The sequence below is a fragment of the Sciurus carolinensis genome, assembly GCF_902686445.1.
Source record: "Sciurus carolinensis chromosome 14 unlocalized genomic scaffold, mSciCar1.2 scaffold_114_arrow_ctg1, whole genome shotgun sequence".
NCBI classification, from domain to species: domain Eukaryota; kingdom Metazoa; phylum Chordata; class Mammalia; order Rodentia; family Sciuridae; genus Sciurus; species Sciurus carolinensis.
The window spans coordinates 2,952,280-2,975,072 of NW_025920106.1; positions in this window are offsets into that span (position 1 = coordinate 2,952,280).

The window sequence follows — 22,793 nt, forward strand, 5'->3', positions numbered from 1 at the left end:
TAGGTGGATTTGTGGAAGAATCTTTGATGCATTTCTTTGCGTTGAACATCCACTTTCTCCAGAAAGTGGATATTTTAAGTTTTGGGTAATCAGAAGTATTTCCTAAGGAGACAAGTTTTATTGGGCACAGTAGAGCACATCCATGAGTTTTCAAGCTAAACAAGAGATTGGGTCTTATAACATCTGTTTGATATATAGAAAATAGTCTGGTCCTAAGCCAACATGTTGAAGCTCTGGACCTACTTTTTCTTCTATAAGATGCAAGGTCTCTGGTCTGATTCTGAGATCCTTAATCCATTTTGAGAATAGACACTTCACAGAAGAAGATATACAAGCAATCAACAAACATATGGAAAAATGTTCAACATCTCTAGTAATAAGAGAAATGCAAATCAAAACCACCCTAAGATTCCATCTCACCCCAATTAGAATGGTGATTATCAAGAATACAAGCAACAACAGGTGTTGGCGAGGATGTGGGGAGAAAGATACACTCTTACATTGCTGGTGGGGCTGCAAATTAGTGCAGCCACTCTGGAAAGCAGTGTGGAGATTCCTTAGAAAACTTGGAATGGAACCACCATTTGACCCAACTATCCCACTCCTTGGCCTATACCCAAAGGACTTAAAATCAGCATATTACAGAGATACAGCCACATGAATGTTCATAGCTGTTCAGTTCACAATAGCCAGATTGTGGAACCAACCTAGATGTCCTTCAATTGATGAATGGATAAAGAAAATGTGATATATATATACAATGGAATATTACTCAGCCATAAAGAATGATAAAATTATGGCATTTGCAGGCAAATGGATGAAACTGGAGAATATCATGCTAAGTGAGATAAGCCAATCTCAAAAAACCAAAGGAAGAATGATATCACTAATAAGTGGATGATGACACATAATGGGGGGTGGGAAGGGTTAGTTTTGGGGTTGGAGTTGGGTTTAGGGAGGGGGGCAGGAATGGAGGAAGGAAGGACTGTATAGATGGAGGGGAGAGGTGGGAGGGGAGGGGGGGAAGGGAAAAAATGGCAGAATGAATCAAACAACAATACCCTATGTAAATTTATGATTACACAAATGGTATGCCTTTACGCCATGTACAGACAGAGAAACAACATGTATCCCGTTTGTTTACAATAAAAAAAACTTTTAAAAAAAAGAAAATAGTACACATTTTAGGTACTGTACATTTTTTCAGTGTACACATAATGAATGAAAATATAGACATTCATATATGCAAATTGCATATTATTAGTGTTTTCTTCCTGACACAGATTCTGTTATCCAATTGAAACATCTGAATACATATTTGTCATTTCACATAGTAAAAATACTAAAAATATTCACTGCTCAAAGTGTTCACTACACATAGAAAAAAATTGCAAAGCTGGAAAATGAGTTTTGTGAACTTAAAAAGGAGTATTCTGAAGCAAAAATAGTGACATCAAAGATTGCACAAGAAAATGGAATTTGGAAACAACTCCAAAATTTGAGGTGTGATATGCTACATTAAAAGGAAGGGTGGAAGTATTTCCTTTATACTACTGGTTCATGGGAGAATGTTTTTAACTGCTCACTTTTTTTTTGGAATTTGGCAAAAGAGAAAACATTTTACTCAAGTGGAATATAAAATTCTAATGAATAAGACAATCATTACTTCTAAGAATTGAAGGCATATTCTTCCCAATCCCACTTTAGAGGGTGTAGAGAATGCTCTTATAGGAATTATTTATTTATTTAATTTTGGTTTGGGATACTAAGTTGTTGAGACTAATTTTGGACTTGAGATACTACTGTCTCAGCTTCCCTAGGTCCTGAAATGAGAGAAATGTACCACCACACCTAAGAACTAATTATATAATGAATAGATAGTTGGGTGGTTTTTTATTAATATTTTTGCTTCTTGTGGTACAATGTTTCAAGGAATGCCACTTAGAAAAAATAATTTTCTGTAATTTTTTACTCTCAATACATTTTCTTTGTAGAATTATTTGATTAGGGAAACTTTTAAAAAATGTATCTGATCAAGATTTCTAAATCGTTCTCAAGAAAGTTCATGTTAATTTACAGTTCTCCTAAAGATAATAAAATAGGTATATTTCACTGCCCAGAAACATGTTTTTAAACACTTATAGTTTTTCTTCTGATAGTTGGGATCAAACACAGGGATTGCTTCAACTAAGTAGATATGCTAGTGCTGAACTAGACCCTTAGTTACAGTTTTAATATTAACATTTATTTGAAAATAAAATGGAAAGGGATTACTGACTATTTTATTGAAATACACTCTAGTATATTAATAAAATTTCTTATTTCTTTGTTGAAAAGATCATATTCTTAATTATTGGATTAAATATTAATTTCAGTCTTGTTCCAAAGGGGATTTTGAGTTGTTTGTAAAATATATAATGCTCAACAAGCTAAATCAAAAGTGCTACCATAAAAGAAATATAAAAGTTGAATAAAGTAATTTTTTTATCTAGAAAAATTAATTGAAAGATAAACACCTCTTACTGTAGATGTGCCTGAAAAAAAGAGAAGTGATTGTTTTTTGAACAAAATAAAAACCAGTTAAAAGAAAAAGAAAATGAAATTAAAAAAGAAGTGAAAAAGAAACTTGAAATACCTGGTACAAAATTTGATACAGAATTAAATGCTACAAGAAATAAGTTTAATCAGGTAAATGAGCTTTCTATAAAATTTCATATTTCTTAAAATTTCAGTGAACTTATTTATAATATCCCTTTAATGTACTATATGCAACCATGTTTCACTTCAAGATGGGATATGATCTGAGAAATGTGCTTTTTGGCAATTTCACCTACATACAATCATCACAATTGTGAATTTCCAGAAACTTCAGACATCTCCCACAGTTCCAGGAAATATAAATTTCCAAAATCTCCATTGTACATACAGTGTATTTTCTCCCAAAGCATAGTTATGTGAAGTGTGACATTACTATTTAGGTTTAAAACAAAATGTTATCTCACTCTGAAATTAAGTGATGACATTTGTGGCAAAATTAGTTATTGCAAATATTGGCATCTGGTAGATGTTCAGTGTTTTCTGAATGAAAGAGTTGAGTTTAATCACGGAAATAAATATCAGTTTAGGGCTCTTTATGATAAAATACAAAATAAATAGATTTGAAACATGTTAAATATTTTGTTAAATTTTTTTTCACCATTGCATCTCTGCCTGTATTTAAGAAATATTTTTTACTCTTTGAGGATTTTTTTGACATTTATGCAGTCAAAATTTGAGTAATTCATGTGCAATAAATGTTTATGTATTTTAAGAGTTTACTTCTTTTCAATGTTGATTTATTTTTAAGATGTCACTCTTAATTACACTTTTAGACTTTCTACCCTCTGATGAGATGTTTTAATTTGCATTATTCTAATATCAAGAGAGGTTGAACAATTTTTCACATATTTGTTTCCCATTTGTATTTCCTCTTCTGTAAAGTGTCTCACCAATTCCTCTGCCCATTTGTTGATTTTTTTATATTAAACTTTGAATTATTGTTTGTCCTGGAAATTAACACCCTTTCTGAGTAGCACATAGCAAAGGTTTTTTGTCTTGATTTGCTTATTTATTTATTTTGTGGAACTGGGGATTGAACCCAGGGTCTAATGCTTGCTAGGCAAGCACTCTACCAAATAAGCTATATCCCAGCCCTTGTCTTTTTACTTTAACTTTTGTGTTTTAAGTATATTTTTGAGGAGTCAGTTTCCATAACAATATGTTGCATTGTTGGTCTAACCATTTTTTTTCCAGTGTGTGTAGCATTGCTGATCCACTACTATGCCCTTGATCCACATTGAGTTAACTTTTGTGTACGGTGAGAGATAGGGTTAACTTTCAATATATTACATTTGAATTTCCAATTTTCCAGCACCATTTGTTGAAGAGTCTATCTTTTCTCCAATACATGATTTTGGTGCCTTTGTTTAGTATGAGATAACTATATCCATGTGGGTTTGTCTCTGTGCCTTCTATTCTACTCCATTGGTCTCTTGTCTCTTTTGGTGCCAATAACATGCTGTTTTGTTACTATAGCTCTAGAGTATAAAGACTGGTATCATGATACCTCCTGCTTCACTTTTCTTGCTAAGGATTGCTTTAGCTATTCTGGGCTTCTTATTTTTACAATTTAATTTTATGATTGCTACTTTTCATTTCCATGAAGAAGGTCATTGGAATTTTGAAGGAATTTTCACTGTGTCTGAATAGTGCTTTTGTTACTATGGCCATTTTAGCAATAATAATTCTGCATATCCAGTAACATGAGAGGTTCTTCCATCTTCTGAGGTTTTCCTCAATTTCTTTATTTAGTGTTGTTTTTTTCACTACAGAGATCTTTCACTGCTTTTGATAGATTGATTCCAGTATTGTATTTATTTCTATTTGAGGGGTTATTGTGAATGTGTTAGTTTTCTTAATTTATCTTTTAGCTGATTTTTCTTGGAGTATAGGTGTACAATTGACTTATGAGTATAAATTTTGAATCGATAATTTTCTGATTTAATTTATGAGTTCTACAAGTTTTCTGGTGGATTTTTTGGAGTCTTGTAAATCTAGGATCATGGTGTCAGCAAAAACAGATAGATTTAGCACTTCTTTTCCTGTGATTCTTCAATTTCTTCCTTTTGCCTAATTGTTTTGAGTAGGTATTCTAGGACTATGCTGAATAGATTGTAAAAGTGAGTATACTTTTCTTGTTCCTCTTTTTAGAGGAAATGATTTCAGTTATTCTCTGTTTAGAATGCTATTGGCTGTGGGGTTGGTGTATTGTCCCGACCCGCAGGACATCAACAAGGATGGCGAACCTAAGAGAGAAGAAATGAAGGGACAAGAGATGCAGGGAGTGACAGCAAGACAGAAATTCTGATCAAGCTGCAAATTTTTATTGTTCTCACGGGTATTTATGCTGAGGGAATGAGGGGTATGACGAGGTGCAGGCTGGTTGGCTGTGTTCTTCTATTGGACTCCTGATAGGCTGCAAGTTTGCACTGGCGGGAAGGTGAGGTTCACACCAGTGGGAAGGTGAAGTCCCGGAAGAGAAGCCGTGGGAACCATAGGTGCCATACTGTCAGAATTATCAGCCAGGAGTGGGGGAGGGGTGCTGCTGCTTATTGTAAAGGTCAGAATGTTCTCAGAATGAGAACTTCTTGGTCCCTGACATTTCCCCCTTTCTTATATAAAATTATTGACCATATTTCGATAGCCATATTTTAAGGGGGTGATAGAGGCTATGTGGCAAGGCAGGGGCGTGGCTTGCCAAAACAGGTACAGAGCTGGAGTGACAATCCCTCGGGAACTGCACCTGTCTTAGGTTGTCCGTGGCAGAGCAACATCCCTACCCGTAATTGGATAATGAGGCTCTAGGCCTCATTTCCTGTCTTAGGTTGGTATGAGCTCTCACGAATCTTACCCGTCATTGGCTGTCCAGTTCAGCTGACAGGGGTGATGGTCTTTTAAGATCACCATCGCGATCCATCATCTCCAGTCGATGGTAATGAACCTGAATATGTTTCGCCTGTATAGTCTCAATTTGAGCTCTAAGAAAAGCCATGATCTTGTTGAATATCAAAGGACCTATAGATACAATAAGCAGCAAGCAAAGGAGGGGACCTAGGAAGGGAAGGAGATAGGGAAGGAGTCCACTGAATCCAGTCCATAGTGAATTATCAGCCAGTGCTTGTCGGCATTTTTCAAAGTCTTCCTGCAGCTGTTTGATCTTGTCCTTAACAATTCCTGACTTGTTGGCATAGAAACAGCATTTTTCCTGCAAAGCCAGACAAATGCCTCCCTGTTTGGCAGTTAAAAGGTCTAAACCTCTCCTATTTTGTAGGACCACTTCTGCTAAGGAATCCACCTGATCTTGAAGATCTTGTATGGTGCTTGAGAGTATCTGTACATCAGAAATCAATTGTCTGGATATGATAGAAGCTACCTGAGTAGGATAGACAGCAATAACTTTAGAGGATGTGGCAGGCAAATGAACCCAAAGCAAGGGGCAACCTTTATTTTTAAAATATGGATCCCACTGCCAGAATGGTCCCGTGGGTGTATGAGGGGTGTGTAATATAACCAAAACCAAAGGAAGGTTATAAGATATTTGTGTAACAAATTGTTGAGCAATGGCTTCTGTGACTTGAATTAATGCTTGCCACGCCTCGGGAGTAAGCTCTCGAGGAGAAGAACGGTCAGAATCTCCCCTTAAAATATCATTAAGAGGCAAAAGCACATAGGTGGGTAGTTTTAAATATGGTCTTAGCCATTGGATATCCCCTAGTAATTTTTGGAAATCATTAAGAGTGTGGAGATGGTCCACACGCAATTGTATATTAGGGATTTGAATTTGATTAGTTTGAAGTTTGAGGCCCAAGTAGGTGTAGGGGTCCTGTGTCTGAACCTTATCAGGGGCTATCTGAAGTCCCAAGGCAGTAAGGGCTTTATAGAGATCCAAATAACAATTGTTAAGGTATTGGGTGCAGCGATTAACAAATCATTCATATAATGTAATATATAAACTTGTGGCCACCGCTCTCTCACAGGGTCTACTGCTTGAGCAACATATTTTTGTCAAAGACTATGGCTGTTAGCCATACCCTGGGGAAGGACCTTCCATTGAAATCTTTGCATAGGGCCCTGAAAATTGATGTGGGGAAGGCTGAAAGCAAAATAGGGTCTGTCCTCAGGATGTAAAGGAATAGTAAAAAACCAATCTTTTAAGTCAATGACCATTTTATAATAGTCCCTAGGAATAGCTACTGGTGTAGGGATGCCTGGCTGTAGTGCCCCCATTGGGTGCATAACCTTATTGATAGCGTGCAAATCCTGTAAAAGGCGCCATTTGCCTGATTTCTTCTTAATAACAAAAATAGGAGTGTTCCAGGATGAGGTTGAGGGTTCCACATGGCCGGCTGTCAACTGTTTCTGTACTAACATGGAGGCAGCCTCTAATTTTTCTTGGGTAAGGGGCCACTGATCCACCCACACAGGAGTTTGAATTTCCCAAATAATTTTGTCTGCATGGGGTACAGGAGGGTCAGGGACCAACACTAAAAATCCAAATACCCAAGTCCAAATTTGTCTGTTTTTTGTATGGGCTGTAAAGGCTAAACCTGTCCTTGTCCTAGCCTCCCAAGGCCTGTACCAGGGATAAAGCCCATACGAAGCATTTGATGAGTGACTAAAGAGTTGGGACTAGCAAGAATAACTTTCATTTGGCTTAAAATGTCTCGTCCCCAAAGGTTGACAGGGAGATCAGGAACAACGAAGGGGGTAACAGTTCTTTTATTTCCTGTGTTATCTTTTGTGTCAGTCCAATTAAGCACCCTGGAGCTAACTAAGGGGTTTTTTGATTGCCCTATTCCTTTAAGGTCAGCTAGTGATGGGGTGAGGGGCCATTCTGATGGCCAATATTTTTGAGAAATAACTGTGTTGTCCGCACCAGTATCTAGGATCCCTTGGTATTTCTTTCCTTCAATAAATAAGGTAAGAGTGGGTCTTTTGTGGGAGATAGGTTGGACCCAATACACATCAGAGGAACCTAAAGAGGCTGTGTTTCGTGGTGAATTTGGGGCAGCAGGAGTGTTTCCTGAATTGAGGGGAAGGAGTATTAATTGTGCAATTTTTGTTCCTGCAGGGATGGCCGCTACTCTGTTAATAGCTGTGGCCAATATTTTAATTTCTCCAGTGTAATCATTATCAATGATGCCAGGGAAGACCTGAACACCTTGTAAGGTGGTAGAAGATCTCCCAAGAATAAGAGCACACATATGAGGTGGAGGGGTCCTACAACCCCAGTGAGTATTATTTGGGGTCCTTGCATACAGTCTAATATTGTATCAGTGGAGGCACAGAGGTCATATCCTGCACTACCTGGGGTAGTGTGTTGGAGGGAGGTGATTGTGGAGAAGGACAGGGGGCTTGGATTGGGTTGGGAGTCTGAGAGGGAACAAACCTTATTGCCCCTGGGTTTGTTCTGGGGGCGGTCGGGGCCAGTGGCTGGCCCTGAGAGGAGTTTCCCGAGAAGTTAGAAGGAATAGGCTGTCCAAGGGCATTGGTCTTGGATCTACACTCCTTGGCCCAGTGGCGAACTTTATCACATTTCCGGCAAAGGGTGAGTGGAGGTGGTTTAGCCCCTATTTGAGGAGATATGGGTCCTTGACCCAGTCTCCCTGTTGGGCACTCTCGCGCAAAATGGCCAGGCTGTTTGCAAGTAAAGCAAGTACATGGGCCAGGGTTGTGAAGGGCCTTGGTGAAGGTGGCACCAATGGCGAGACCCATGGCATGGGCCGTTCCTACCCTGGCACACAGCCTAATGAAGTCAGAAAGGTCCCCTTTATTTTTGTGGGGCCGAAGAACATCTTGACATATCAGGTTGGCATTTTCAAAGACAAGATATTTTACAAAGGAGCTCTCGTTTTCACTTGGTCCAAGTAAGCACTCCGCAGTTAGATTAAGCCAGGCAACAAAGTCACTGTAAGGCTCATCAGGACCCTGATGAATTTTTGCTAGGGAGGTGGTGGCCGAACCCTTTTGAGGGAGCCGTATCCAAGCGTGCAAACCAGCAGTTTGAACCTGTGCTAGGAGCCCAGTAGGAAAGCGCGCCTGTTTAGGGTTAGTATCAAATGGCGCATTACCCACTAGTTTAACATAGGTCCAGGATTTAGAGGAAGACTTGGTTGAATTTTTTGGGCGGTTTCCCGACAGTATTCCCTAAAGCCTGCGTTCCACAACAGGAAGTCACCTGCAGTGAGAGTGGCTCAGGCCAAAAATTTCCAATCATTAGGGGTGAGCCATTGTGTACTATGGTTCTCTAGCAAGGCCAGTGTATAAGGTGCAGTGGGGCCATACTGTGTACAAGCCTTTTTAAGTCTTTCAAGAAAGCGGAGGCTCAGACTTTTATAAGAACCAAGGGCTCCACTCTGTCCAGAGGTGGGCTCCTCCTCATCCCCTGATTCCTGGTCCTCCTCTTGTTCTCTCTCTGGTTCTACCTCTTGTTCCTCCCCTGATTCCTCTTCCTGACTTCGTTTTAAATTCTCTGCCTCAGTTTGGGCGGGCTGGTCTGCTTGACTGCGAGTGACTGGAAAGGCAAGAACAGGCTGACCACGTGGCTTCACCTTACGAGTATTAAGGGGTCTTGGGCCAGTTTGTGTTAACTCCATGCCCAAGGCCAGTGAGTGAAGTTCGGCATCAAGGGCTTTTAGTTCTTTTAAAAGTTGGATTTGTTCCCGACTATGTTGGAGAGACTCGTGTAAAGGGGTTCGATTAGGCAAGGGAAGTGGGGAAAAAATGTCTGGGAGGGCAGTAGGTCCCTGAAGGGCCGGAGCACAAAAGGCAGGGGATATATAAGAGGGAGGTGGATTTTTAAGAGGTGGCAGGTCTGGAGAATGGTATCGAGCTGCTGCCTCCTCCAGGGTAGCCTCATCCTCTGGGGTCAACTCATCATGGGGATTTAAAACCAGATAAATCTTAGGGGAATTTTTAGGGGAATCTTTTGGTAAGTTGGGGTCTGGGAGCTTCCCAGGTTCTGAGAGGGTCCCAGAGTCCTGAGAAGGCTGAGTAGGGGGCATTTGAATACTAACCGAAGAGCATGCGGGGGGGGGGGCGAGAGGTGGATTGCATTGCCTGCTCCCCAATTTTTACAAGTTTTAAAGTGCCACTGTCAAAGGGTAAACTTTAAGAATCTCATTAATTAAATTCCAATAAGTAAAGGCAGTGATGGGCACCTTTTGAGGACCAAAAGTCTCATAATAATCTTTGAGGCAGTCTCCTACTCTGAGCCACCTTTTACCATCAATCAACCCCTTGAGGGGAAACCAAGGACACAAATCCTCTATGTATGAAAAGAATGATCTTAAATCCTGTTTCTTAACATGCACTCCCCGAGTCTTGAGGGCCTCCTCAAGACCCGTCAGAAACAAATCATGTGACGAAACTGCTTGTCCCATGGTGTGTCACTCACCTTGTGCCGGCCTCACTCTCCTCCTGGATCTGACTCCTGGTCGCGTTTACCGAGGCGATCCCGAATCCCTGCTTGGCCAAGGCTTCCCCGGAGGGCAGCGTTTACTTCTCAGACAAAAGGCTTGAGTCAACCACATTGGGCACCAACTGTCCCGACCCGCAAGATTTCAACGAGGACGGTGAACCTAAGAGAGAAGGAATGAAGGGACAAGAGATGCAGGGAGTGACAGTAAGATAGGAATTCTGATCAAGCTGCAAATTTTTATTGTTCTCACGGGTATTTATGCTGAGGGAATGAGGGGTATGACGAGGTGCAGGCTGGTTGGCTGTGTTCTTCTATTGGGCTACTAATAGGCTGCAAGTTCACACTGGCAGGAAGGTGAGGTTCGGGCTGGCGGGAAGGTGAAGTCCCGGAAGAGAAGCCTTGGACGCCATAGGCACCATACTGTCAGAATTATCAGCCAGGAGTGGGGGAGGGGCGCTGCTGCTTATTGTAAAGGTCAAAATGTTCTCAGAATGAGAAATTCTTGGTCCCTGACAGTGTATATAGCTTTTACAATGTTATGTTCCTTCTATCCCTACTTTTTCTAGAGTTTTGATAACGAATGTATTGTGCATTTTGCCAGATACTTTTCCTGCATAATCATGTGATTCCCGTCTTTAAGTCTATTGATGTGATGGATTATGTATATTGATTTCCATATGTTAAAAGAAACTTGCACCCTGGGAAGAACTCCATTTAATCATGGCGTATAACTTTTTAATTTTTTTATGTAATTTGCTAGTATTTTATTGAGAATCTTTAATCTATGTTCATCAAGAATATTGGTATAAAGTTTTCTTTCCTTAATATGTCTTTGTCTCATTTTCATATCATGGTGATATAAACTAATAGAATGTATTTCAAGGAGTTCCCTTATATTCTTTTCTGTAGAATAATTTAAGGAGGTTTGGTATGAATTCTTAAAAGTTTGATGTTACTCATCTGAGAATCCACCTGGTCCTGGGATTTTCTTAGTTGGTAGTCTTTTGATGGCATCTTCAATTTCATTACATGAAATTGATCTGTTCACATTTTTTATGTAGTCCTGGTTCAATTAGTGTATGTTATATGTCTTTAGCTATGTGTCAACATCTTCAAGATTTTCTATCTCATTGTAATATAAATTCTCAAAATACCTTTTGATTATCCTCTGTATTTCAGTAGTGCATGTAGTGATATTTCCCTTTTCATCACAGTTTAATAAATTAACTTTTCCTCTCTTGGTTAGCTTGGTTAAGTGTTAATCAATTTTATTTATTTTTTCAGAGAACCAAATTTTTGATTCATTGATTTTTAATTTTTTTTAAATCTCAATTTCTTTGATTTTTGACTGATTTTAAATATTTCCTGTGTTATACTGATTTCTGTGTTGATTTTTTTGTTGTTTGTATTGGGGTTATAAGATGTAATGTGAGATTATTTATTTGGAGTCTTTCAGGTTTTTTTTTTTGAAGTATAAAGTTATTTTGATGTACTGAAAGTTCAATGTTATGAACTCTCTTCTTAAAATTGCATTCTTAGTGTCCTGGAGATTATGGTGTTTTGCATCATTATTCTCTTTTGCCTCTATGTAATTTTTATATTACCCCTAATTTCTTCTGCTCTCCATTCAACATTCACTAGTGAACTTTTCAAACTTCAAGTATTCAGATAAGTTTTATTTATCTCAGTCCTTATTTCCAATTATTTTTCCATTATGATGTGATAGAATGCAAGGTATTATGTATTTTTTGAAATTGCCTAAGTTTCTTTGTGTCCTAAAATATGATCCATTTGAGAAAATTTTATAGCTACTGTTGAGAAGAAATTGTAGTCAGTCACTGATGGATGAAATGTTAGACATATATTAATATAAGTATAAATATATAGTCTAAATTGTAGTTTTTAGTTCTGTATTTTGTTTATTTAGTTTTTATTTATATTATCTAATGATATATGATTTTTAAAATCACTGAGTATTATTGTCTTGTGGTCTTTTTGATTCTTGATAGTGAGAAGGGTTTGTAGATTCTTAATCTTGGGGACATAAATAGTTACAACTGTTAATTCTTATTATTTCATAACTCCCTTAAGCATTATTTAAATGACCTTTGTCTCTTATGATTTACTTTGGCTTGAATCCCACTTTATCAGACATGAGACTATCAACACCTGCTTGCTTATTGATCCATGTGAGTGATAAGTTTTTTTACCATCTATTTATCTTCAGTCTGTGTATGTCTTTGCCTTTGAGCTGAGTCTCTTGGAAACAGCATATTGTTGGGTCTAGTTTTTTAATCCTATCTATGTCTTTTGATTGATGAATTGAGCCCATAAAAGCACAGAATTATTGAGAGATAAATATTATTTTATCATTTTGATTTATTTCTAGTTTAAAATTTAATTTGATTTTCCTTTCATTCTCCTAGTATAGTTTCATCATCTGATGGTTTTCATGTTTTCTCCATGTCTTCTTCATGAAATATTTTATTGAATATGTTTTATAGTTCCAACTTTCAAGCTGTGAATTCTTTTAACTTTTGTTTATCATGGAAGATTTTTATTTTATCCTCAAATATAAACCTTAATTTTCCTGGTTATAGTATTCTTGGAAAGTGTACATTGTCCTTTAAAGTTTTCTGTAAAATATTTCAAGCCCACCTAGCTTTTAGCATTTGGGTAAAAAAAAAAATAAGCTGAAATCTACAATGGTTTACTTCTAAATGTGACCAGTCATTTCTTTCTAGCTGATTTTCAAATTCTGTTCTTTTTCTATAAGTTAAGCATTTTTATAATAATGTCTTGTAATGCTTAATTTGAATTGTCATCTTGACTGGATTAAGAAATGCCAATGATTAAGAGGCCTCTGGGTGTGACAATGAGGGTGTGTCTAGGAATGATTGGAATGTGGAATAGTGAACTGAAGTGAAGACCCTCCCTAAGCATGGATGGTACCACCCAATAGGATGGAATAAAAGCTGGAAGAACAAGGAAGCAGATGCAGATGGAAGCTTGGTTCTTCTTGAAGGGGTTCTTGATCAGTGCTTGGATCATCTGAGGATATCAGACTCTCCCATCTTCCCTCTTTCAAAGCAGACTCTGACAGTGATTCTCCATGGAGTTTCCCAAAGCCTTGTTCTTAAACTAGGGTAGCACAGTTGATCCTTCTTATTCTGGGGTTTCTGTGTCTTGTACTGTACAGCTTCTGGTTCTTCCAGCTCTCCTACTACAGACAGCCATTGTGGACTATCCAACTTCTGGTCATGTAAGCCAGTCTAATAAATCCTCTTTAATAATCATACTTCCTGTGGATTCTGTTCCTCTTGAGAACCCTGACTAACACATGTTCCTTGGAATGGGTTTGTTGTAATTTTGCATATTTGGAATCCTGTATGACTCCCATATTTGATTTTCCTTTTCTTTTTTAAGATTTAGGAATTTTTTCATTATTATTTCATTAAAAATATTGTGCATTTCTTTAATTTGTGCCTCAGAGCCTGTGTAAATCCTAGATTTCACCTTGTAACATTATCCCACATTTCTTGAAAATTCAGTTCATGGTCTTTTAACATGTTTTATCCATGATCAAGTTAAGTTTTAAGATTATGTATATTGCCTTTGTTGCCTGAAAATCTTTCAAATGATCTAGTCTATTGGTAATGCTTTCCATTTAATTTTAAATTTGTTTTATTCTTCCATTTCAAGAATTACCAATGGGGGCTGGGGTTGTGACTCAGTTGTAGAGCACTTGCCTAGCATGCATGAAGCACTGGGTTTGATGAACAGCACCACATTAAAAAATAGAATTACCACTTTATTTTTCTTCAAAATCTCTGACTCCATAATGAAGTGATCTTTCACTTCTTGTATTTTCTCTGATTTTACTCCTTTGATCATATTTTACCTCTTAGATCATCTTATCTGTGTACTTTCTCAATTCCTCACCTGACATTTTCTGCACTGCAGTGTCAATGGAGTCTATTGTTGAATCATACTGTTTGTTTTGGATTTTATCTTTCATTGCTTTCACATATTGTTTATGTGTCTACCCATATGTTCAAATGGATCTGAAGAAGGAGGGCTTCTACTCTACAAGCTTTGAGGAATCCTGTAGGCTTAGGGTACCTCACAGATTGGGGGAGCTAAATGAAAATTAAAACTTAAGTATATGACATATAGGATTAAATTACATTCTTATTTCCTGATGTGACATCTACAATGTTGGTTGGTACAATAAACAGAAATGGTAGGATAGCAGTTTCTATCAGTAAAGACTGTAGGTAATCATGAATCATATCTGTCATAAAATCAAACAGTAGGTATTATCTTTGACTTCCAGTATATTAATTTTTGCTATAGCATTAGTGATGCAGTCTGACATTTTATAAACTAACCAATATTAAGAGAAGTTGAAAATAGAGTTAATTAAGAGGGACAAAGAAGAGATAATTGGGTAGAAAAAGGTTTGCAATTTAAAAAGTTAAGTAGGGCTGATGCAGAGGCCCTATTATGTGTTGTTTCTGAGGGGAAGGAAAAAATAAAGGAAAAAAATTAAAGGAAGAGTAAAAGAGAATGATGTGTTTGACTTCTATTGATTCATCTTCTATTTATTTAATGATGTTTAAATTAGTGATTATAGGTATACATAAAATTGAAATTCACTCTGCTTTATTCATATATGTTCATAAGAGTTTTGTTTGTTTTATTCAACTATTCATCCCACTTTTGTCCTCCTTCCTTTGCTATAACCTCTTCCTCTACTCCACAGATGATGCTTTTATTTTTAATAAATTACCCCTTTTTTCCATTATTTCACCTAGCATTCACAAATGGAGAGAAATATCTTACTTTTGACTTTCTGAATCTGGCTTATTTCATATTGAATCAAGTTCTCCAGTTTCATAAATTTTCCACCAAATGCTATCATTTCATTTTCTGTATGACTAAATAAAATGATACTGTGAATGAACACCATATTTTCTTTATCCATTAGTCTGTTGATGGACATGTGGGCTGGTTCTGCAATTTGGTTATTGTGAATTGTGTTGCTATGAACACTGAGGTGACTGTTCCTCTACAGTATGCTGATTTTAGATATTTAGATATATATCAGGGAGTGGACAACTTGGTCATATGGTGGTTCCATTCCAACTTTTGAAAGGGATATCCATAGGGCTTTCCAGAATTATTATACTAATTTGCTATCCTACCAACACCGCATAAGTGTACATTTTTCCCCACATTATTCCTTTTGATCTTCTTAAAAATTCTTTTTAGATATACATAACAGTAGAGTATATTTTATGAATTATACACATATGGGGTATAACTTCCCATTCTTGTGCTATACATAATGTGGAGTTACACTGGTCTTGTGTATATAATCTTCCCCCAAATTTTCTCTCTGATACATAGATACCCCACATTATTCTTGAAAAATGCTATTATGAGTGAAGTGAGATAAAAAATCTCTAGTTATTTTTAAATGTAACAGTGTTATTGAGGTACAGGAAAATAGCAAGGACACAATAATAATAGACTCTCCTCCATGTAGTTTTGACTTGCATTTCCTTGATTTCTAGACATGTTGAACATTTTTTTTTCATATACATGTTGGCCATTTGTGTTTCTTATTTTGTCAGTGTGTCTTGTAAAGAATGTCATTGATATTTTGATTAGGATTATATTGAGTCTATTTACTGCTGTAGGTAGTATGGCAATTTTGATAATAATAATCCTACTTATTTAAGAACATGAGAAGTATTTCCATCTCCTAAGATCTGCTTCCATTTTTTTAAAATTCAGTGTTCTATGGTTTTAATTGTTGATATCTTTCACCATGTAGGTTATAATTTTTCCCAAGTATTTTTTAGGGAACTGTGATTGAGATATTTTTTGCAATTTCTTTTGCAGCAGGTTTACTCTTGCAATATAGGAATGCTATTGATTTATGTATGTTGTTCTTATATCTAGCTCCTTTAGTAAATTTGTTTATCAGCTCTATAAATTTGCTAATGTAAATTTTAAATTTTCTAAGTTAAGGTTTATATCATCATGAAATAGAGACAAGTGAATTTTTTTCCTGTGTGCATGCCACACATAGCCTGATTGCTCTGGTTTGAATTTCAAGTTGAATAGGAGTGGTGAGAGTTTATATCCTTGTTTTCTTCTTGTTTTTAGAAAAAATGCTTTAATATTTCTCCATTCACTATAATGTTCACATTGGGTTTCTCATATTCAGCTCTTAAAATGTTGAAGAGATTTTCTTCTAACACTAGTTCCTCTAGAGTTTTAAAGATGAATCGGTGCTGGATGTTGTCAGAAGACTTTTCTTCTTCTGTTGAGATAATCACGTGAATTTGTATTAAATCTGTTTATGCAGTGAGTTACACACACACACACACACACACATATATACACACAAACACAGTACATAATATGTAAGATATTACTCTATAGAGTCATATGAAAATTTTATTTTTTTTGGTACAGGGGATTTAACCTAGCCCTGACTTGCTGACAAGCAACATATGCTACTAGTCACTTTTTAAATGTTTTCCATAGAAAATTCCTTTGCCCATTTAATGGTTGGGTTATTGTATGTAAGTATGTGTGTGTGTGTGTGTATGTGTGTTAAATTTTTTGAGTTCTTTATATATCACAGAGTTTAATGCTCTACCTTGTTTGGGCTGGGCCAGCCAGAACATCACCTGATCACATTGGCAGTGAGGAGGTTAATTAACATAAGCACACTCAGGTGATTTATCACTGGCCATATTCAGTTAAGTCCACGCACACAACGCGTGCACAGGTGTTCCCCAGTGCGCCTGCTCGGGCCTGCTCATTTCAACCCTTGCCATGATGGGGCCACTGGTTCCTCACCTGATCACAACTGGCATGGCCCCGCCCTCGGCCTCCTGGAGGGAATATAAGCTGGCAGTGGGTGGGGGCGCGACAGTAAGGAGCAGCAGCAAGCAGAGCAGCAGTTACAGAAAGAAGCAGAGTAGAAGCCACTAGCAGAAAGGAATAAGAAAAGGTGGCAAGCAGATAGAAGCAGCGAGTAGGGGCAGCAGCAGAAGACAGAGTGCAGAGCAGAGAACTGAGAACACATCTTTAGGTTGCAGATCACAGACCGCAGTACGCGGGACACATCACTAGGACGCACCTTAGGTAGACGCACCCTTAGTTCACAGGATGCAGGATGCACCTTTAAGAAGAAGCAGCAGAACTAAGAAGAAATGGATCTCTGATAAGTGTAGAAGCCTCTCTTTCTCTAAAACTTTCTCTCTAAGCAAAGTTTCTCTTCCTCTAAGCAATTCTCTTCCTCTAAGCAAACTTTCTCTTCCTCTAAGCAAAGTCTCTCTTCCTGATAAGCAAAGTTTCTCTTCCTCTAAGCAAATGTTATCTTTCTCTCAAAGTCTCTCTTCCTCTATAAATTAGTGAATATAGGAAAAACAGTTTATTTCCAGGCCCCTCCAATAAATACCTGCACAATTGTTGCCACGGGCAGTGACAGTACCGGAAGGGCAAGTGACAAAGATTTCTCCTGTTCTGTAGGCATTCTGTTCACATTCTCATTTTCTTTTCTGTGAGGAATATTTGATGTCATGCATTTATTGATTCTTGATTTTACCTTTTGTGCTTTAGAAATCTTGATGAGGGTGTAAGTTCCTAGGGTAAAATGGTGGATAGTTTGTCCTTTTTTTCTTCTACAAGGTAAACAAACTCTTATAATCTAGATCTTTGACCTAAAGTGAGTTGAGTTTTGTGCAGGCTGAGGGATAGGGGATAAATTTTACTCTATATGGATTTCCAGTTTACCCAGCACCATGTGCTGAAGAGTCATGTGTTTGTGGCACCTTTTTCTAGAATGAGTTAACTGCACTTATGTATTTTTTTTTCTGTATTTTCTGTCCTGTTTGTCTTCATGTCTGTTTTGGTGCCAATATTTTGCTGTTCTTGTTACTATAGCTCTGTAGTATAACAAGGTGTAAAATTGTGTTGCCTCCTGCTTCACTTTTCAATAAGGATTGCTCACTTATTCAGGTACACTTGTTTTTCCAAATAAATTTCATAATTGACCTTTCTATTTCTATGAATAAAATCATTGGAATTTTTATAGGAATTGAATTAAAACTCTATAAAGCTTTTGGTAGTATGGCCATTTTGGCATATTAATTCAGCCTATCCAAGAACATGGGAGATCTTTCAATCTTCTAAGTTCTTATTCAATTACTTTTTTAAATGTTTTGTATTTTTCATTGTAGAGTTCATTCCCCTCTTTTTTTTTTTTTTTTTTTTTTGTTGTACTGGGGATCGAACTCAGGGTCTTGTGTTTAAGAGGAAAGCACTCTACCAGATGAGCTATTTCCCCAGCCCCTCATTCACCTCTTTTGTTAGATTGATACCTGAGTATTTTTTGAGCCTATTATGAATGGGAGAGCTTTTAATTTTATTTCAGCTGATTCATCTGTGATATGTAGGAGTGCAACTGGTTTATGGGTATTAATTTTATATCCTGTTAATTTGCATGATCTGTTAATAAATTATAGAAACCTTCTGGTGGGATTTTTGGGTCTTCTAAATATAGAATTATGTCATTGGCAAATAGAAATAATTTAAGATCTTCTTTTCCTATTTATATCACTTTAATTTCTTTCTTCTGTTTAATTGTTCCAGAGAGGTTCGTAAGTACTAAGTGGAATGGAAGTGGTATAAAAGGGCATCCCTCACTTGTTCCCATTTCTAGCAGAAAAAATTTTAAATTTATCCATTTAGAATGATAGTGACCTTGGGTTTAGCATATATCGCAGTTACAATATTGAGGAATATTTTGACTATCCCTAATTTATTTCATATATAGAGCATGAATGGATGCTGAACTCTGTCAAATGCTTTTTCTTCATCTATTGTTGATAATCATGTGATTATTGTGTTTGATATATTGACATGATGAATTATTTTATTGATTTATGTATGTTGGACCATTCTTTATTCCTGGCATAAAACTCACTTGATCATAGTACTCTATCTTGTTAATATGATTTTGTATGAAATTTACCAGTATTTTCTTTAGAATTTTTGCATCTGTATTCATCAGGGATATTTGTCTGAGTTTTCTCTCCTTGATGAATCTTTGTCTGGTTTTGGTATCAGGGTGAAACTAGGATAATAGAATAAGTTTTGAAATATTTTTCCCTTTTCTGTTTCATGGAATAATTTGAGAAATATTGGGATAAATTCTTCTTTGAAGGTCTGGAAGGACTTGATTGAGAATCTATTTGGTCATGGTTGGTTCTTTTTTTTTTTTGGTCGACTTTTGATGGCATTTTCTATTTTATTGCTTGAAATTGGTGTGTTTTAATTTTCTGTGCCCTCCTACATTAATTCATGTATGTCATATTTCTCTAGAAATTTGTTGATCTCTGTGATTTTCTATTTTACTAAATTATAGATTTTCAAAATATTTTCTATCATCTGCATTTCATTAGTGTCTATGGTGATATTTCATTTTCATCATAAATTTTAGTAATTTGAGTTTTCTCTCTGTTTTCTTCATTAGCTTGGCTAAGTGTTTATTAATTTTATTAATTTTTCAAAGAAGCAACTTTTGTTTCATTGACTTTTTGAATTTTCTCTTTCAATTTCATTGATTTTGGCACTAGTTTTAATTATTTTCTGTCTTATACTCTTTTGGTACAGATTTGTTCTTTTCTTAGGTTTTAGATGTGATTTTAGGTTATTCAGTTGGAATTTTCTATTCTTTCATCAAATGAACTCAATGAAATAATCTTTTCTCTTTGAAGTTCCTTTGTAGTGTCCCAGTAATTGTTATATGCTGTGTCACTCTTCTCATTTACCTCTATGTATTTTTTTAAGTTCATCCCTGATTTCTTCAACTATCCATTAGCTATTCAATAGTATAGCATTTATTGTCCAGTTGTCAGGGTAGCCTCTCTTTTTCAATTTTATCATTGTTTTCTCATTTCCTTCTTTTATGATCTGGTGTAATCTGAGGCATTACAGCTATAGTTTGCTTTTACACAGAGTTGCTTTGTGGTTTAAAATATAATCTATTTTAGTGAAGGATTCATGTGCTATTGAGAAAAAGTTGTATTCAGTCACTAATGGATGAAATATTCTATTTGTCAGTTATGTCTGAATTATTAATTTTATTCTTTATGTCTAAACCTTCTTTATTTAGTTTTTGGTTGGAGAATATATCAGTTGTTCATAGGGATGTATTAAAATCATCAAATATTATCATGTTGTGGTTTATTTGATTCTTGAAATTGAGAAAGTTTTGATATATGTAGATGCTCCATTTTGGGGGGCATGGATATTTATAATTGGTATGTCTTACTGATTCCTTTAAGCAGTATGATATGACATTCCTGGTTCCTTTGATTATCTTTGACTTCAATTCCACTCTATCTGATATAAGGATATTAAAGCCTCCTTGTATATGAGTTCCAAGTGAATAATACTTGATTTTCATCCTTATACCTTAACTTGTGAATGTCTTTGTCCATGAGGAGAGTCTTTTGGAGATAGCATATTGTTGGGTCTTCCTTTCTAATCCAATCTTACAGACTATGTATTTTGATTGATGGATTATGGCATTTACATTCAATGTTATTATTTGCCACAACTGTCTACTACCACTCCAACACTTGACACTGTTCTGTTGGAGTAGACGATTTAACACTTGACATGGTTCTGTTGAGCAATCATCCTCCTATTCAGGGCCATAGGCATGGCATGTCTCCATGTGCAGTTGCTTTTAATACTAATAATCAATATATTCTTAGATTCAGATTATAGAGAATACTGGGGAAATTTTATGGTAATGGATCACAAAATAACATACAATAAAGTTTAATATTAATACTTAGATGAAATAATAAATAAGCAATTATGGTTTGCTCAAATTTGTAAGGAGCCTGTGAATTCTTTGAGTATACAAATTCTCCAAAAGTTATATATAGGTGTATGAGAGTGTATTCCTCTGGGCTTTGATGTGGTGTTTGGCCTTCATTGCTTTCTTAGTGTTTATAATCAAGTTTAAGGATTTTTCCCACTTAATAAAACTAAATAGGTTAATAATAAGTACAATTTGTATTCTTCCTATGTCTAATTAGAGTTTTAGTCCATCAATGACTACATGAAATAGAATAAATATTAACTATAAGCTGATTCCTTTATTCTCTGTTAGTAATAACAAAAACATTCCACTATTAATAACTAACATTAGAGTTCTTGGAAGGGGTAACTTCTATAGAAACTTAATAACATATTCTTTCAGGGAAGTTAATACTAAATGGAGCATGGTGCTGTACCTTGCTGGGGACTGTTTTTCTTTTTATTTAAGCTATCATACAGTAAAAATATGTTTATTGAATAAGATCATTAATTATACTCTTGAAGATTTTTTACTTAACATTTCCTTGTATTAACCATGAAATGATGTAATCGATACCAAAGAAAAAACCTACAAAAAGACTCTGAACAATAAAGATTCAGACTCAGCCTCAGAACACTTGATGTCTCTGTATGCTGTTTCTCCACCACCCTGATGCCTCCCATCCACTTTGGAACTCTGACTGCTGCTAGGGTTGGACCCCAGAAATCATTGAGATATGATTTTTATTTCCTAACATTTTGAGTTATTTCTCATTTTTTTTTGTTTTTATAAGGATATTTTCAGTTCCTTGGATCACCTGTTTTATATACATCCCCAAAACATGCACAGACACATTTGCCATGATTTGTTCCTGACTTAGCCTCAAAAGTTTAGATTCCTAAGGTTGTCATTAGGTCAGCCATCAGAAACTTCCTCTTCATGGATCTTCAGATCTCAGTTCTGTTAGCTTTAATTTGTTTCCAATTTGCCCACAAATTTCTCCTTCAGTTGTTAGACAGAGATGTGGGCAGAAGGTATCCAGAAAATTGGGGTTTCCACTCTCAGTTTTTCTTCTTTCTGGCATTACCTCTCACTTTCCATGATCTGGGAATTAACTCTGTTTTCTGGGTCTTCATGAACCCAGGCTACAGGTTTCTTTAAAGATGATTTATACCCCACCACCCTGTGGCCTCTCCTCAAGAAAAAAAAGAGGAAGGAAAACCTGTGCCCATCCCAATGCCATGACATTGCCTTTTACAAAGTGTTAAATGGACCTCTATTCTCTGTCCTGACTTAGTACTTCTTTAGTGATTTCAGGTAGGATTCCTTTTGTTCCTTTGTCTAGAGTTTATAATTTTCTCTGTATATGTGCTGGAGATAGGGATGAAGTGACTCAGTCACACTAAGAAATACATTTATAGAGCTCTCTTTTTATATTAAAATGGTGTGAAAATCCATGAACCTTGTGAAAATTAAACACATATGACACCCAAAACTTCTTGGCACTATATTCTAAAGTCCTAATGTCCTGTCCATCTTTCTAACTTCTTCCTATTTTTCTAATTATATATATTTTTCCATATAAACCCATCTTCATTTTTGTTCAGTGCACTCTGCCAGATGTTTTATCTCTTGAAATCTGCCTCACCACAGCAGCATGGCTTCTTTTACTTAACACATTTCCAGGGGCTTCCCCTCAGTCACCCTTGCTAAGCTCCACCATGTCCATGACCAGCAGCTGTCATGCAGTGTATGCTTTTTCAGTTGTCAGGTCAAGTGTATGCTGAAATGGTATGTCCCAGTGTCATAAAAAGAGAAGGAAAACGTCACATGAGAACTTTTTCAGACCCTTTATCAAGGAAACCCAAATGTGCT